Below are 6,488 nucleotides of genomic sequence, written 5' to 3'. Positions count from 1 at the left end.
AGAAAGGGAGGATAAGTGAAAATACTGGGAAATAAAATTGACCAAATTATATTGTATGCATTTATAGATATTCCACAGTGGAACCAAATCTTATGTATAATTTTAATTCACCCATTAAAAATGAAATAAAGCTCAAATGTAATCATCATATTGTTAAACCACTCTCACTCTAAATCCTTGGGAATTTTTTACCACTTAAGGAATAAACATCTAAACTCCAAATATTGCCTAAGAGGAGCCTCATGGTCCGCCCTCTGCCTCTTCCCGCTTATCTTTTCTGCTGGTTCTTCCACAGCTCATCTGTTTAACATTTGTTATTTGTGTTTGAATATTGAATGACAGGTTTGAGGACCATTTCCAACTGGCTTACCCAAATGTCACACTGTGAAGAACAATATTTGCACAGGAGGGCTTTAGGTGAGGTGTAAAATGGCATGGTTGTTGGTGGTGAAACAACCTTCTTGTCAGGAATGATTTCAGGTGACTCCCTTAGACTGCTTATAGATAAATGGTCTCTTCTTCCAGATTTTTTTTTTCTAATTCATTCATTTTCTCCTTCACTGCAAACCAGAACTGATTCAGTTCTAGGAATACAGGTTAAGCAGAATTACTGGGAATGTTAAAAAGTGGAGGTGTCATTTCAGTTGGGGATCAGTTCACTGTTGATGCTGCATCCAGCCTGGGTGGAGTTTTGTCCTGCAGGTCCACTGGGGACAGCTCACAGCTGATGCACAGCTTGTCTTATGGGGAAGGTCCTTCTCAGCAGATGGTCTGGATCTGAGTGTGACTTCAAAGTGAGAAAAGGCAGGGGCAGCTAAGAGAGCACCATCTCCCAGGGCTGGGCCAAGATCAGAACTGCACCAGGTGTCTGAGGCAAGTAAGGCTGTGCACACAAACTTTGCAATGGTGTTTTTTACATGGTTTTCTTAGTTTATCACAAATGTGTTCACGAATAGAGAAGCCCACTTTGGAAAAGTTGTAGGAGAAGCAGGATTCTGGTGGAGGGGATTGCTCACTCTGTGGAGTTGGCAGCCACCCCAGAACCATCTCACGATGCAGCTGCACAAGGTCAGCAAGCTTTAGAGGGCCCAGCGGGCCCTGCAGTGCATCAGCTCTACCTCTCTGGACAGCATGCCCTAGCTCTCGTGGTGGAGCATCGTGTCCTGGTGACACCGTGTGCAACGGAAGCAGACCCCAGTGTCACTACAGAGGCAGTGTAGGGAGGTGTGGCTGGCTCTCCCTTCTGAAAACCAGGGGATGGGTTCTCTTGGTATCTGTATTCACTGGGAACTTTATCTGAGGGTACAGTGTGTGATTTGAAAAAGTAAAATCGCATTACATTGTTGGCTCTGAGGAAGGAACCCTGGGCAGGTACTGGTACCTGTTGTCCACATGCTGATGTTTATGACACCGTCACTAGTATGCTCTGGAATTAGGAGGAAACCTCACTGAGGGTTAAAAATTTAGCCCACTGCCATTTTTGGACAAATTATCATGTTCATGAGGTTAGCTAAAGATTTTTCCTCCTAACAGAGAATGGCTAATATAACATGCCAAAATTTTAAAAAAATTACTTTTCTTTGTGACTTTAGCCAAGAAGAAAACTAGCAAAAGCAAAAGAAAAATTACATGAATGAGTGAAAATACAAATGTAACCAATATCAAAAATCCCTTCTCTACTCCATGTGTATAGGTGATGCCTGGGGTCCTGTGACACAGCAATACCACAGGCTCAGTGTTATCATCACCATCAGCTGGACCATGTAGCTGGAGCAGTCACGTGAGAGAAGTTTCTTTCCAGTGACACCTTGTTTTCTGTGTAATGACTTAAATGAGTCAGTTTGTTCTTTACACAGAAAGGTCAAAACTAAGCAGTTGCACTAAGTTCATTTTAGCCCCACAGGGTCCCAGATGTAGCTATAAAACCATCTCCCCTTCCCAGACCCAATAACTGCACAATTGCCACCAAAATACAAGCTCTGTTCCTGAGCCCTGATGTATATGATTTTTCAATATTAACTGTACCCCTGTCTTAGCATTATTGAGGCCTTGTTGCTAAGGCAGAAGGTGTCCAGGAGGTTGAAAGTATTTTGAGAGATGGATGAAGCTACTAAGTGATAAGAGACATAACTTAAACCCAGAAAGTTCAGCTCCAGGGCAGGTCCTTTGAAAACGAGGATGAAGGTCACTTGCTCCCCTCCTTCCTAAGGCACATCAAATGAACAATGAATCTAGCCATCCACAGCAAGACGAAACAATCAGTTACACAGGATTCCTCCCTTTGGCTCTACCTCTAGTCCTTAAGTGGGTTACACACTACTTAATCTTCATAATGAACCAGGAGTGGACAGGAGTCCCCACATTGAAGACCAAACACTGACAAGTGAATGATCAAGCATGACTTTTAGCTCTATTTACTCTGGTGACAACAGGACCAAACTTCCATGGATCCTTCCTGACTTCCTCCTGAAAATTGCACCCTAGTCACCTATCCTGTTCCCAGGGAATAAATGCCATGTCCCAAAGTCACTCCAGTCACTACAGCCCTTTTCTGAATGAACCTTCCCTGTTCTGTCGCCTTCTAAATCCTTAGTAAAGTGATAAAATGCCATGTGCCCTGGAGTCTGCGTTGGAGCCTTCTGAGTCTGTCTCCTGTCTACTGTTCATCTCCTCTGCTAGAATCAGGGGGTCAGCCACTCCAGGGTTTAGGGACTTCCTTTCCTCACAAGTCCTGCTGCTTCCTTGCTGTCCCCAGCCCCGTCCTTACCTCTGAGCTCAGCTCAGTGTTAGCTCCTCAGCAGCTCCACAGCCAGGTGACAAGGCCAAGCCTCACACCTATGAGCTCTAATGGCACCTCCTTCATTACTTGTTAATGACCACACAGAACAGGTGGTCTGTGCTAAGTACATGGAACAATCAACTTTCCCCTAATAGACATACGCAAGCTCTGCAGCTCCCAGAAAACCAGCCCATCTCCTCCAGCTGCACATATGTGAACAACTTCCCCGGGGCAAATACTTGTAGAGAAATATGTGTTGGCTGCTTCGTGCCTGGGGTCATAGAGGCACATTCAATTCTATGTGGACTCTGGTGTTCCTATAATAATAAAAGAGCATGAACGAGGCAATGTTTGTTTTAAAGGTCCAACACTGCCTGTCAAACCTCAGTAATCACATCATTCACTCTGTCCACTGCTTCTGTGGAAAGATACAGCAACCTCAACACAAGCGTGATGGAGAGCACCCTCCTCTCCCTAGTACATGAGGCCCATCTCACCACTCAGCCCCAAGGACGAAGAAGCCCCGGGGCCCAGGCTTGAAAGCCCAGCTCAGGAGAGGCACAGAGAGGACTCCAGGTTTCTGAATAAACAACCATGTCACAAACTGGAAACCACCTTTAGATTTCCAACTCTGTTTATTTTGAAATAGGATGGGAGAGTGAATAGGACCCTTCTCTTTTCAAGTTTTGGCTGAAGTCCCAAAGATGAGAAAATAGGTATTAATATCTATAAATTCTGCACATCATTCTCTGGATTTTCAGAGATTTCTATGAAACTAGCTTCAGTATTATCAGTCTCACCAGAGTATTTTGGGGGAGAATTTATAACTGACACACACACACACACACACACACACACACACATTCTACGTTATAAGTGGAATAATTCAAAGTGAGGACTTCCTTAAGGGACAGATATCACTGGAAAGAGGACTGGGTAGGGACTGCTTCATCCTCCCTTGGGCAAATGAGCAGGGCTCCTCTTGAAAATCAAGCAAGGGGCCTGTATGTCCAGAAAAATGCACTTCATGTGTCCACAGCTTTAAAAAAATATTCCTGTTGTTTTCTGATCCACACCTTAAAATGTCCCCAAGTGCATCCTGCCCAGGTGTCATCAGCCACAGAAGGTGGCCTCAGTGCAACTCATGTAATCCAATCCCCAGACTCATTTGCCCCCAGATGGGCTCCACGTGGCCAAAGAACCACTGTCAGTTACACTGTCCATGTGCATCCCCCAACACCTCGGACAGCTTCTCCATGCAGGAATTCCATGCCACAGGTTTCAGCACGTGTCCTCAGAAGCCCTTCCACGAGTTCCAAAGTAGAAACTATCTAGTATGTTTCAGGACTGTGCCCAACCCATGGAAACAGGCTTTTATACCAGATTGGTCTCCATGTGATTGTATGACAGCCATGCTGGCCTTTGTGACTGGTTTAAGAGCCACCTGAAAGCCAGGGGGTTGAGAAGGAGCAGACTCAATAGCTCTCCAATTAGCCCTTTCAACAAGCTTCCCACCCAGACCCCACTCTCTATGGAATGTGGGGGCTGTGGTCCCGCCCACACTCCCTCCCCTTCACCTGGTCTGGTGCTCCTCTAGCTCTCACGATTCCCTGGTTCCTCTTGGTCAGAAAGCTTAAGACGGAGCACAGGGAGGTTTCAGACAGGAAGGAGAGTATGAGCCCTACAGGAGGATCATCTGTGTGCTTAGAGGCCTAAGATCAATCTGGTCCTTGCAGGGCATTTAGTGGGCTCCTGGGTATTCCCCTATGGTCCATCTCCACTTATGTCCCCATGGGAGGACTGAATACTTCAGGACTGCCCTAAGACCCCTCTTCCTGTCCTTTCTCCTGCAGTCAGGTGAAGTCTGACTGGGTGTCCATGGGCAGGTGCACTAGGCAGCCCTGGCCACAGCTCTTACCTGGGGCTATCTTTGTCTCAGAGAAGGCCAACCCAAGGCATGAGGTTCAGGTCATTATGAGATCAAGTCAGAGAGGAGACAGATTATAAGACAGGAGAGATTTTGTGACTATTATATGTCATCTGACATTTAATCTATAGACCACCTGAGAAAACAGAACTCTTCATTCTCTTGACAAATATAACCCAGTAAGCACACACCGACACACACCAAATGTAGAGAAAGGAAGAAAACATTCTATTACGAATCATTTTTCCCCTCACCGATATTTCTGCATCAGGAGCCATGTCCAGGTCAGCAGGAAGGCCACTGGAAAAAGTAGTGAAGAAGGAAGATGGGTGCTATTATGTGGTTCAGAGGTAGAGCTGGCCTACCAGGCCCAAGGCCTCATGTCCCACGTGTAGGACCCAACATGTAGTAAAAAGGAAAAAAAATAAAAGACAGATGGAAGATGGTGGATGACAGATGGTGCTTGGTGGATGGTACTTGGTGGATGGCGGATGGCCCACTCACAGAGCTGTCTGTGATGTGCCTTGAGGACAGAGTGTGTGGCTACAGGGTCATGGAGAGCACCCAGAACCCTCCTTAATAAGCAGCTCACCTCTATCCTGCATGGAAAGCATGTTTTCTAGAAATTATCAAGAAGGAAATGAGTCAAGAAGTGGGTGAAATGAGTACAAAGGCGAATTGAAGTTCAGACACAGCACCTAAGAGTGTGTCAATGGATCATCTCTACTCTTCATGTTTTCCTAGTCAACAGTAAAAGATAAAAACCCTAAGTAGACTTATGATCGACATGTAAGTCTAATTGCTACACAAATGATGTCAGCCCACTTGTTCAAGCTTACCTTTGGCTTTTCTGGTTCTCAGGAGGACAATACCGGTGACCACCAAGCAGAGAGTCAAGAGGCTGAAGAGCACCCCCAGCACCACAGTCCAGGGGCTGACCCTGGGGAACAGTTCACCTGCAAAACAGCACCATGGAGCTGAGATCTAGGCTGACTGCAAGTGGCCTGGCTGATGGGGACGAGTCCTTCCTGTTTCCTCATGGAGACGTCACCAGGCATCAGAGACCCCAAGCCTCCCCAGCCCTCCCAGCACTCCTAAGGACCTCCACTTCCTGCCTCCTCCCAGCCTGGGCAGGCCCTGAGCTGCCCTGTCAAACCAGGCAGCTGTGTGGACAGGCTGAAGAGAGGAAAATAAAGCAGCAGACACCGTGTGACCAGCTCCAGATTTCACCAAAGCCTACATGATGTGGGTGACATGCAGTGCTCCTATAGTAAGTGCTCCTATAATAAGGGACAGTCTGCAGATGCCACAGAGCCTCTCCTTCACCTGCCTGCCCTGCCCTCCTGAGGCCCCAACTGCCTTCATCATAGGCCTGTTCCTCCAGTTGTCCTCCTCATCACGTGGATGTGAGTCTAAGGACAGGCTGAGGACTGAGATCCTCTGGAGCTCTTCTCAGAGCAGGAACTGTGAAGTGTCAGCGCCTAGTCCAGGCACATCTCCCGGCCAGGTCCCAGAAACAGAGTTGGAGGGGGACTGAGGTCAGTAACAGTGGCTCTGAGGCCAACACCATCTGCAGAAGAGGCCCTGAGCAGCCCTCACTCCAGGCTGTTTCATTCAGTCCTTCAGCCAGATGGCTAGGAAATCACCACGGAGCTCAGCTGGTCGTCAGGGTGAGTTAATGCTCAGCTCAGTAGACCTCCTGCACTCACGTGAAGAAGGCCCTTCTCCTTCAAGTCCTCCATGTGGATTTCAAGAACTTCCATGTGAGATCCTGAGGGTTGC

Source organism: Urocitellus parryii, chromosome 1, assembly GCF_045843805.1.
Source record: "Urocitellus parryii isolate mUroPar1 chromosome 1, mUroPar1.hap1, whole genome shotgun sequence".
Lineage (NCBI taxonomy): Eukaryota > Metazoa > Chordata > Mammalia > Rodentia > Sciuridae > Urocitellus > Urocitellus parryii.
This window is presented reverse-complemented; position numbering follows the sequence as displayed.